Source organism: Somniosus microcephalus, chromosome 7 (genome assembly GCF_052327205.1).
Source record: "Somniosus microcephalus isolate GS21.2 chromosome 7, FLI_Smic_1.0, whole genome shotgun sequence".
Classification (NCBI taxonomy): Eukaryota; Metazoa; Chordata; class Chondrichthyes; order Squaliformes; family Somniosidae; genus Somniosus; species Somniosus microcephalus.
In genome coordinates this window covers 124,904,221-124,916,870 of record NC_140993.1, presented here as the reverse complement: position 1 = coordinate 124,916,870, position 12,650 = coordinate 124,904,221, and the positions used below count along the sequence as shown (strand labels likewise).

At 36.2% G+C, this 12,650-nt stretch overlaps 1 protein-coding gene across 6 annotated transcripts in view; it reads left to right on the top strand.

Moving 5' to 3' along the window:
• The window catches only part of st18 (ST18 C2H2C-type zinc finger transcription factor), a 586,894-nt gene that overhangs the window by 319,287 nt on the left and 254,957 nt on the right, over positions 1-12,650 (top strand). Inside the window, exon 1 of one of the 6 annotated variants that reach the window (XM_085992913.1) lies at positions 51-150. The exons of the other annotated variants lie outside the window; for them this stretch is intronic. The gene's annotated coding sequence lies outside the window, so the exon portion shown is untranslated. Of the gene's footprint in view, positions 1-50; positions 151-12,650 lie in introns of those variants that run through there. 6 annotated transcript variants of the gene reach the window in all.

The following is a 12,650-nucleotide window of genomic DNA, read 5'->3' as shown; positions in this document are numbered from 1 at the left end:
TGATGTGCAAATGTAGAATATTGAGGGCTATGAATAGGGATGTATGACGTAGAAACGCACACAAATGCAGGTGCTTATCTCTATGCAGTCAAAGGCACTGGATATCGCATCTTGGGAACTGCTACAGCTCCAGTACAAGCAGATGAAAAAGTAAGAGGTGTAAAGCATGTGCTGGGTTTAGATTAAACTTTCTTCTTGTGTTTGTTTGGAGTGAAAATATTAACATATATACTTTGAAGATTAATCTTGTGAGGAGAGAACAGCATTTTTATAAGATTTGGTAGCATATATGTGATTGCAAAGTAGACGATTCAATTTGGTAAATTTTATTTTCTGTAATCAGTTCTAGCACCAGTGAGCAGTAATTCAATGGATCTAAGTAGAATTAAAGCTTTGTGATATGAAACTCTTAATACAGTATTAATTCCATTACTTTAATCATGCATTAGAAAATGATACTGTGTTCATTTTGAAATTATTAAAACTTTTTTTTTAAAACACTTCTTTATGTACTTAAGTATAAGCTTTTGGAGTTTTTTGATGGATCTTTCACAATTAGGTATAAGCATTGAGAAAGCTTCTGTTTCTAAAGTCAGACTCTGCCTATGTTGTTGGAAGAAGACAATTCATATCACAAAATGTTTTTGACTAAGTACTGTATCAATGCATGACCTATTTAGTACATTTCTGAATAGCCTTCTATAACTTATCACTGTACAACAATAATGTGAATAAACTAGCCTTAGGTCAAAAAGTAAAAGGAAATAAAATGTATTCTGAGAAAAGCCAGCCTGGTTGTCAGCAGAAATTCAGTTGTCTGATTGTTTTCTGGTGAGCGGGGCATCTATAATTATCATTATTGTATAGGAAGTTTGTTCAGTTAGCGAATGCTGCATTTCCATCTGTTCAGTTCTGTAATATGCTATGATTTTCACTCAGTTTCAAAGTATTATTCATATTTATTTTAGGTGTATGATACTATGTTTATGTGTACAATATGTTTGTTGCAAATGCAGTCATTTCAAACTTAATGCTCTGTTGTACACTTGTTCTTTCAAAAGCTATTTCCTGTAAAACATTTAATATCTGTTACCAAAGAGCACATAGGCTTCAACATTAAAATTGAAACTAATTGCCACTGTTTGCAATTAATGGTATGGTAATTTTCAAATTCAGTATTTCACTTCTAGTACAAATATAACTTCCAGTTGACAAAGTTGAAGAAGAGCAAAGTAAAAACCAGCTCGTACATGAAGCGTACATGTTTAATGACTTCTACTAAAAAAAAAATCCTCTTCAATTTATTTATCAACTGGATGAACTCTTTTTATAGATGGCATTCTGTAACCCACTGTAGCCAGGCAACTCGGATTTTCTTCAGTGTCCCCTCTAAGTCTGAATTCTACACTCATATCTCTTGAAATGTTTGTGTATGGGGCTATTCATGTAATATTCCATGTAAATGCTGACACTGCTGTATGTGTTTCTTTATATGGATGTACTAAATGTCGACAACCACTTCTTCTTTCAACATCTGAATTAATAACATTTTCCATTAGAAGTCCAGGACTTCATCATATTTATATATAATACTAGTAAAATAACGTGGAACAAAAAGGAGTGCCCCTGAATCCTCAGACATATGCTCCTTTTAACCTGTAGAAGGTCTTAATTATCTTAGCTTTATACAGTGAGAATGCAGTTGGTTGTGATGGTATACAGGTTTATGCTAAAGTAGTATTAGGAACTTTGAGGAGCTGTCCTTGGTGCCTGCCTTCAGTTTACTCACAGAGGGTGTGTTGCTGTTTTTTGTGATGCCTGTAAGTTCTTCTTATTTGTCTCTTTACATCCTCTCTGTGACTGAGACCAGTAACAGCCACAATCTCACCTAAAGCAGATAAAATGGGGTGAAGTATTAAAATATTTTACTTTTAAAGAGTTCTGTTTGAATTTCGGACAATATGAATTCAGGAACTGCCAATACATTTGCAAACATGCTACTCGTAAAATAATTATCTATCTAAATATAGAACCTATCAAAGAAGTGAGCAGAAAAATCAATATGCTTTGCAAGGTTAAAAACAAAACTGCCTGACAATCTTGTTATAATGCACCTTGGCTCAAAATACAAATCTTCTGTCAAAATGAATCAGATATTATTCCTAACTTTACTCAACAGTGAAGCTTCTGAAATTTGCTGTTGCAAATGTATTGGATTGTTAACTTACATTGGCTCATATTGTATTTCAAAGCTGTTGATATGTTAGTCAAACCAAAGTCATGGAGGGAATTCCCCTGATCTCAATAACCTCAGAACACAGAATTATGAAATACAGGCAACTTGAAATGGGCATCTGTAGCGTCATCGAGGTGTGCAAAAAAGAACAGCCCATATAATATTCTGAGAAATCGAGTATGGGTCATTGGTCAGAAAAAAAGTGACCACTGGGTTAAATTTACTCTGTACTCAATTACTCAGTATAGTGCACTGAGAAGTTCTTTACTGCTAATCAATCACAGATGAGCAATAATAATACATTTTTAATAGAATTAATTTCGGCCTTTCACTTTGTTAGTTATTGTGAACAACGTCAGGTTTCCAGAAGGATAAAGGACAGAGTGTTGCTAGGAGTGAGAGTTTTATTTAAAGAAGTAGATTACAAACTAGATCAGTAATCTATTTCTTGGAGTAAGATGTCTCCATTCAAGTAAATTATTTCTACAGAGCGAAGGGCTCTTGACTGGCCTCCATTTCTTTGACTTGCCATTGCACTATTAGCCATTGCACTATTAGCCAGTAGTGGGGGAGCTTAATTGCCACTGCTGACCTGCTGAGAAGGCTGATTGGTTAACACCCCATAATATGTTGTGAGGGAATGTACCATTGGGATTGGCTGTTCTCAACTCAGTTTGAAAGTATTAGCATTCAGCTAAGCAGAACATTGTATGATTAAAAACTCCAGTTGACACAGCAACACAAAGTAACATTGTGACACCACTGCTTTAGAGAATATACAAACCTCACTATGACTTGGAACTCGAGTAACTTGTTTTATACGAATATACCTCCCTTGCTGCCCTCTGCTTGTAGTGTCACACAAGCCATGGTGTGTGGAATCTTGCACAGTGTTGTTGAAATTGCTGCCTTCTGATCAGAGGAGAGATGTGAATATTATAGAGATCTTTTTGAAGGGAAATCCAGGTGCTGAGGTAGTTATTTTGTCTGTATAGAGCTTACAAACATTTATTTCAAGTGAAAAGTACTACAGTATTATTTATTAATAACATATTCATTTTAGGGAAGTTTTTTTCTGGCTGTGCCTTGACCTTCTCCAGTAGTAGTAGTAGTTTCTTTATTCCTTTGACATTGTTAGCGGGCTCAGTGAGTGTAATCAAAGATTGCCAACTGTCTAGCACATTAGAAGGTATCTTGTGACTGAAAATGGAGCCCTTCATGTGGCAGATGGTGATGTGATCTTTTAGAATATATTTTGTAATATGTGCATTAATGTTTCCACTTAAATGAATTTAAATTCTGAAGGTAATGTGAGAGAAGGGTACATTTGTGACATGATCTTGTTGTACTAAAAATTGTAAATCAGGTAATGCTAAATATAACAAATGTGAGCTGTACTTATTATAGGCATGGAACAGTCTGCTAACCTTGATAACCAAGTGCTTTAATTTGTTTTTGTACATCAAGTTGTGATCAACAGCACCCTTTTACGTGATGCCAGGTCTATTTTCTGTAGAGTGCATCCTATGTGTCTAAAATGTGCATTAGCTTTCTAAGTAGAACCAAAAGCCAGAGAAGAGTTTTATGATAGAAGTTGGCATAAAAAAAGCTGATGTCACTCTGAGGGACTCAAGTAGGTGGTTAAACTAAAATTTCCCCATCGACGCCCTATAATTAAACTTTCCTCTTTGAAAAATCCTGCCGTGTAATCCATTTCCTACTTAGCTTTTACAGAAATTCTAACTATCCATGTTTCACACTTACGGAAATCTGAAAAAGAATTTCCTCTGAATCAAAGAATTGCAAGGTGCCACAAAGTATGTTTCTCCTGAAAGATAGGAGCTGGAAATTTTATAAGTTGGATTTTAATGGACACAATGGACGGTTAATAAACATTTGTACTTATATACATGTTACTAATATATACAATATATTTGTGTGTGTATGTATATAACAGTGAAAGTATGTTTGACAGTTTCATAGTTGTTGAAAGAAAATACTGATGATTTGTAGCATATGATCAGACAGGTCACATATTGATATGTAGAGAAACCCCATCCACAGTGTAATGTCATGTAATTTTAAATCCAATGCTGTCCCTTAACAGTAAATGAAACTTTGGATGGATAATCCTACAAAATGAGTTTTATGGATTGAATTCAACAAGGCTTCAAAATGGATCCATCTGCTGCACAACAGCTGGTGTAGGGATAAATTTAATTCATTAAATCATTTTAAGGAAATAGCCTTTCAAAGAATTCATTGTTTAAAAATTGTAATTTTCTAAATTTGATAAAATTGTAACAACGACATAACGAAACATACTTTAGCAATACAATTTTTAGCTTTTCATTTCCTCATTTCATCCAGTTAATAATAGTAGTAAGTAAAAATCCTTTCATCTGTACAATTTCAATAAATATTATGAAATAATGAATATAAAATATGGAAGTTGTGGGTTTGTGACTTGTTACCAGGATTTGTAAAACTTGCACTATTGAAATAATTTTGTGCGCATAAAAAATTGATTCGTTTTTTTCCCTTTTTGTTGGCAGTACCGAACTTGGTAATGAAAGTGACTGCTTCTGGCGCATTTTCTGGATATCAGAATACATTTTCCACTAGTATGTTTCTTTCTAATGAGTTGGCTTAAAAAAAAAATCAGGGTTTATGAATTAACCTGTTCTGTTTCATTGTTTGCACAGCTTGGGCTTTTTATCCCTTTTTTTGCCTTTGAGGTTGTGGCACGATGTCAGCTGTTGGCTGATTGCAAAAGAAAGCCATAGTTGTGTGGAAGAAAGAGAAATGGTGGTTGGTAAACAGAGATAAGGCCTGAATGGAGTCCGGGCAAGAGGAGATAGTTCTGCAAGAGCCCAGATTGTGCACAGTCTGTTAAAGTGATTCAAGCAAAGCCTGCCCTTTCACACACCATAGTTGTCAGAGAAATCTCCAGTGACCCAACTGAACAAACACCCACCCAACAATGAGAGTTGATTAGAACAATAGAATCTGCATCGATATATATGTATATATATATATTTATATATGTAATATACATATGGGCAGCTGTCAAATTTGGAATTGCTAACAGCATTTTATTTTACTGGAAGTACAGGGCTCTGACATTTGCTATATTGGGGATGGGGTGTACAATTCTGTATCACTTAAAGGTTGGTATAATCTGGTTAAATTACATTTTTTATACCAGATCCAATTTTCAAACTTCCCAGTCTTTGATGTTTGTTAAGGGGATCAAGCCCAAAATTTAAGGGAACTATTGTGTTAACCAAATTTTTTTATATTATACTCTTTAGAGAGAAAATGTTACCATGCACTGGTAGAATTATTATTTAAACCTTTTCCTGGTCATTTGCTCCAATTTTTCGCTAAATGCACGGTATGCAACATAAGTCTTCCTCAAGGAGAGTGAATAGGAATGGCAGCTGACTCCCAAAGGAGTCCACAACTGCAATCGTTTCCATTTTGTGATTGATCAGCAGAAGATGCAATGAGTAGGGGACGAAATATGTGCTTTTCTTTCTTTTTCCAACAACTTTGACAGAGCCTATTATTTCACAACTAGAACAAACTGGTAAAACTCTAGCTGGGGAGATCCAGTAAAAGGCAGCTGTGGAACTTGAATCAAGCACTCAGTTGTGCGAGCTGTTAGGCCATCAAGTTAGCTTAAAGTTGTGATGAATTTCTGTAGTTGTAAGTGGCTGCCAGTGGAAAAAAAAAATTCCATAAATGCACATGAAAGGGAAGCAAAATTAAATGTTGCACCCGAAATGAAAGGGACGTTTTTAACCCTGCTCACCCGATGGGAGTGGGGCAAGCTGGTGTTAAAAATGGCACTCACTTCACTCTCTATTCCCGATGCGCTCCCACCCGCCGCCATTTTAACAGCTGGGTTTTCGGTAGCGTCAACAATGTCTGCCGCAGGCGGGCAGGGGCCTCATTAATATTTGAATGTCAGGGTCCAATAAGGCAATTAGGACGCTGACAGGATTTTTACTCCAGCGACATATGCACAGTGCTGGACCCGCCAGTGAAACATGCGGCAAGCAGGATTGGAGCCAGAAGAGGCCCAGGAATGCTAGTATCTTTCATTTTTGGGTTCCTTGTTGGTCAGGAGGAGCAGGAGTGCTCCTCTGGACTCAACAAGGAAACCTTGGCCCCGGATTTCCTCCCCCACCCACCGACTCTGGATCTCCCCCCTCACCACCTTCTGACGGGAACAGTTCTCTCAGGTCCCTTACGACGGCTTGCTGTTACCCAAACTCCCTCTCCCAATCAGCAGGTGAAGTAATGATTCCCAATGGGTTCAGCAGGAGGCCAACTTGTCACATTGAAATGAGGTCCGGGTGTTAAAATCTCTCCAGGCCTCACACGGTACTATCATGCGAGCTTACCATTTGCCCCGGCCCCCATACGGCACACTTAAAATCAGGGGCTTAAAGTACTTGAATTTAGAAACTGACCCTCAGTTGACATTTGCAGTCAGGATTCGGAACGTTGTTGACTTGTCAATTTTGAGGTCATCTGCTACAATACTGTGCCTGGTTGGAAAAGAAGGAGAATCAGCAGGGGTTTAGCCTCTGGTCTCACTTCAGCACTCACCCAAGCTGGTCACAGAATGGCATTGGTGGAGGCCACAGAGATACCTACAAATCAATCTCCTACACCTTCAGTCAGAGTTCACACTAGAGAAAGAAAATGAATATATATTAAATAGGATTATTTACTCGGGTTGAATCAGTTAAAGAAAATAAACTTAAGTTACACTTAGATTGGTACACTGAATAAATTGCTAAAAACAAGTGAATCATGACCAAGTCCCAGTTTATTTGTATCTTCAGAAATATGGGTAAAGCCATTACTGTTATATGCATAATATGGAAATATTGCATAAGAAACATGTTATTAATAATGAATCCCTTTGCAGATAATGAGATTCTATTTTAGCTTGCAATCTAAAAAATGCCATTGAAGAATGAAGTGAAACTGTTTTACAAGTATTTTTCTCAGCTCATTCCACGTAAATTCATCTTTTATCAATATAATTCAAAATCTCAAAACTGTATTTCTGACTTCGCTTTTGAAGTAGGAAAAGATTGCTGAGTAATTGTTGAAAGCATTTCACTGCTTTATTGATTAAAGGGATTTACGCACTGTCACTTTGATGTGTATATGGAGTTGATATCATCAAATGCTGTGCACAGTCATAGCCCAGAAAAGCCATGTAATTGAAGTCACCTATTGTAAATTAAGTATTTCTTATTTTTTTAACCTCTCTTCTGTGCCGGATCACCATAAGTAAGATGTATATGCATTCTTTCAATAATAATCAGACAATCCCTTTTGTTAAAGAAATTGGTCCATATATTTTTTATTATTTTTGTCAGTTTAAGTAGATATCTAAAAATTTCCATAGTTTAGATGATTTACAGTAAATATTCATTTCTGAGCAGACCAAGTACGACCCCAAAGGCCACTGGGTACTGTATTTACACAGAAAATGCATCAGCCCATTGTACTAGGCAGCTAATGAGATTGGTCGTTAAGTAAATGACACAAAGCCTACAAAAAGCTTAGCAGCTCATTGGAGTATCACAGAGAGTCCCCATACGTTGCACGCGACACATTGGAGTAACCTCGCCCACCCCTGTTTGTACTTCATCATTGGTTCCCTGGTGTCAGTTTTAGAAGCAGAACAAAGACTAAAAGGGAAATGGTAAGTCAGTCTAACAATTGTACCCTGGAGAACAGAAGAGCAAATCCGCTTTCCCTTTAACTGCAGCTGATAGTAGAGCGTAGAGGAAAAGTAATCATTTATCACATGAAGGCAAAGTTACTTTATTCTTCAAAAGAACCTAGACTTCTTAAAAAAAGACAATTTCTAATTTTCTGTGTTTTATCTATTGCTAAATAAAATACTTTCTTAGGAATTTGATTTTTAACTGATTTATTTTACACATTTATTTGTCTAATTTCATATTTTTTATTACTGGCTACCGTTGCAAGTATTTTTCACATTATAAGTTAAAAATGTGATTAAATAATCAGTGCACATTTACAAGATAGCAATTTTATTTCAAAAGACATTTTCATTTTATTATTACTGAATAACACCAAAAGAAGTTTCCGCAAAGATCCTGTTTTTATTTGGACCTTGCCAGGTCTGAGTTCCATACTAAGCCCACCATACTGATTTATTTAATAGATGTTTTAACATTTACTCCTTTTAAACTAACCCCCTTTCACATCCTCAGAGCTGCATTAGCTGACTCTTTTATTCAGTATAGAACATAAATAAATTGATGAAATGTGTGATATGGTAATTATGAGCAAGAAGTAATATTTTTGGTCTTCCCTCTGTGCTTGTTGTTAAAATCATAACTTGTTAACATCAATAAAACACCTATGGTTCTAACAGTGAATGAACAAAGTGATGTGTTGACAGGACGTTGCACAGATGGCTCTGTTTGCATTACTATGAGTATGATTCTTCCTCTATGCTGTAGTTCAACGCAGTCAGATGTTGTTTAAAGATTAGTTAGGATGGCTTAAGTGCTGAAACAAAAATCTATTGTTTATTGCTTATAGCACATATTAACTAGCTGTAATAGATTGCTTGACAGAATAGGAAAAATATCTCAAAATGATAGTTTATGATGGCTCAGAGTTTTAGCTAATCTTTAATATTCCAATAGTATAAACTAGATACGTGGTTAGTCATTGGTTTTGAACTAAGACGTCGATAGTTTGATAGTACACCTTTGTGTACTTGCTGAGCGTAGTCAGATAGCACTTATGACAATAATTTGATTCACATTTTTAATGAACTTGTTTTGCTAATTGCAACACAGAAGCACATTTGTTTTATTTATCACTTAGCAAAATGCTCATGATGAATTCTCTGATACACTACTGCACCATATTTTCATAATGATAGCACTGTTGTCATAACAAATATGGTCAGCAAAGTAACTACCACAAGTCTCTTCTAACATTTTAAATATTCGTCTTCCATAAAATTAGGTTTTACGTTACCCACTTTCCCGCTGAATCACTTGCTCTTATCGATTCAGTACAAATTCACATTTTGCACAGCTTATGCATTAGAGTGTTGTTTTTTATGCACATAATTATAATCATGAGCCATCTGGTGATTTGGCAGGCTTCTCTAAATTGCAATGGAAAAAAAATCCCAAACTAACCCTTACTGGCATAATATCAATATTTCTTCCTAATACTGATGTAGAAATTACTGTCTGCTGCTCGGTAATTTATTTTTCTGGGTTACGTTGTCCAAAAAACATTACTTGTTGCCCTTGGTTTGAAAGTCTACACTTTACTAGTCCCCATTTCTACATTTGCCATGCACACTTTCTACTACTTTTCTTGTGGTTATGTCCAAAACAAGTGCAGACTATTGTATCTCTGAAATAAAAATAGAAAATGTTGGAAATATGCAGTAGATCCATCAGCACCCGAAAAGAGAAGAAAGGATAATGTTTCTGGTGAAAATCCTATTGTGTATTTGTTATTTCTATAAACAGGACATGAGCTTTTATTTTTCTGCTTTTTTTCTGGGTTCTTAAGCCTGGCATTTCATTGAATGGGATTTTTGGCTCAATACTGTAACTATTGATGTATGGAATGTTTGAAATTAAAACAGATGGCCATCAAAGTTTTGTTTATTGTTCTATTAATTTGTTTACATGGAATTTGTAATATTTAGTTTGAAGAAAATCACACAGCCCTTTAAAAAAGTCTTCAGTTAAAGTTGAAATAAATTTAAAATTCTTATTTATTTCACAAAAATAATGTTTTCACTTTTTTGTCACAAAAGCACTGCCTTAGCTATAAATCCAGGGCTTAATTTTAAGCCCTGGCATTGTTAAAGTCAGTCGCAAAGTGGTAACATAAAATCTAATGAATCTTACAGCTGAGATAGTGACATTATAGTACTGAGGCATGGAATCCCCTCCCCCAAATCATTTGGACTGAAAAACCCAATTGCAATTGGAAAACAACTTAGAGCAGAGAAAAAAAATCAGATTAACCCTTTTGAAATACTTCATTGAGAAATATTGGGATTGAAGTTACCTATATTTTTACACCACTGAATAACAAAAATGTTTTATTTATGAACAACGCTTTTATTACTATATATATTTTTTTTCAAGGCGCATTACACTACTAAATGTGCTTTTGGACTAAACAGTAGCTGCCTTTGTTCATGGCTAATATCAGTGAGCAGTAGCCAGAGCCACAGATGAACAAAGTGAAGTTGTGTAATGACTGGAACAGCTGACTCATTAGGAGAGAGCAGCAAAAGGTAATTAACCCTGGGAAAAGTACAGCTGCCATGCGAGCTCCCCGTTTTTGTGAGACCTGATTAGGAATTAGTGTTAAATCAGTGATTCTTCTCCAAAATGGCATTGATAATTCAGTATCACCATCAGGTGCAGGCAGAAAAAAAGCAGTGGGTTGGTCGCATTTACATACAGATCTCTACTACAGTACTAGTGGGAATTTAGCACTTAAAACAAACCTGTTTCATGTTTCTTTCCATCCAAGTCTATTTGGGTACCATCAGTGGACTGCAATATTCAACTGTAATATCTGAATTCTACACAAATGCCATTTTCATTATATTAGGCTGCTGTACAATTCGAAGACATGACATGCAATATGCTGTGGTGAAAAACTTTGCTTGTGTATTATAAAGAATTGTAGTTGTTGAAGGCTGTTTTCTGAATGGTTAGTGTGTTTATTGGTATCCTTTTGTTGACTAGAAGATTCTAACACACACACACATACATCATCGAGAACTGCTCTGTAAGTTGATGCTGCTACAGTTCGAGTGTACTGCATGATACACTGTGTAAGATGCTAGAAATGACCGAACAGCCTCAGATCAAATCTGAACTGTTAAATTCACCAATCCCATCTCTAACTTAATAGCAAAGGAAAAACTTGGTACAGCTCCAGGTTTCCATTTTGAAAAAAGAAATGAATTCACGCAGGTTTTGATTTTACCTTGATTCTGCCAAACTGCCCAAGTTTTCATGAATATAGATTTTGGGCCCAGATTTGCATTCCTAGGAGATGCTTTTGTTTTGCTTTGATTGGATAGCGACCAGATATTTAAGACTGGATCTTATTTTTCATGTGTGAGTTGGCAGGGGCACTGACACACTGCTACACAGTACATCAAGTAACCCTCCTTTGTATTCAATTTGTGTCACCGAATAAACATTAACGATTTCCCGGGAAATTTACCAGCAGCGCCTGAGAATGTTGGGAAGAAAATGGATTTGCGCAGCACAGTATAGCTATTGCGGCCATTTCCACCCTGCAATGACAAAATGTAAGGGATAGCAGGTGAAACACTTGTGAGTTGAAATGATGCTGTGTGACATCAATAATGAAACCTAGCATATTCATATCAATTTGTTTTGTTCACCGTTTTCTTTTAACATTTTTGAAACAGATTAATGTCTTTGTTAAAGTAGCGGACAGAAGAATTTCATTCAAACACATTAACAAGTTTGTTGCTAATATCACAAAATACAATTTTAACCAATTTCTGTTAAATAAAATTGAGTTGACAGTACTTGTACACAACATGAATCCCATTCCCATCTCCCCACCCACTCCGCACCCACCATGGTAAAGTGCAAAGTAAATATGCCATGTGAAATAGCAAATGGAGGGCACCATGAGGGAATTTATTGGTGGTATTGCAAAATGTCATTAGCTATTGTCATGGCTTACTGTTTTCTTAAAGGGAGAAGGGCCAAGGCCCATAGTGAAGGAAGCAATCACAGTTGAAAAGAAGACAAGAGATGAGGTGCCTCAAGAAGTAGTGATTAGTTGACCCCTAGGATGACTGAGGGAGGTCAGTAACTACAGTTTTGAGGTCATGGAAAGAATAAATTAGAGTAGGAGACCATGCAATAAGTCTTAGTTTCAACACAGTGAAGAACACTGTACAGAATGGCATACTTCTAATTTAAGAGAATCAAGAGAGGAAAGTTCAAAGGAGGGCTATAGCCACAGCAGTGACAAAAGATTGAAAGAATTTGTGATGGATGGAGAGTGGCTGGAGGCAGAAGGTGAAAGCTGAGAGAGGGATTGAGTATTCTCTGACACATTTTTTCTTGTATACTCTCTTGCAGTGCGAGAGAAGTGTTCGAAAACCTTCTCCAGTTAGTTTAAAAAAAAATTGTTTATGACATGTGGGTGTCACTGGCTAGGTCAGCATTTATTGCCCATCCCTAACTGCCCTTGAGAAGGTGGTGGTGAGCCGCCTTCTTGAACTGCTGCAGTCTGTGTGATGAAAGTACTCCCACAGCACTGTTAGGGAGGGCGTTCCAGGATTTTGACCCAGTGACGATGAAGG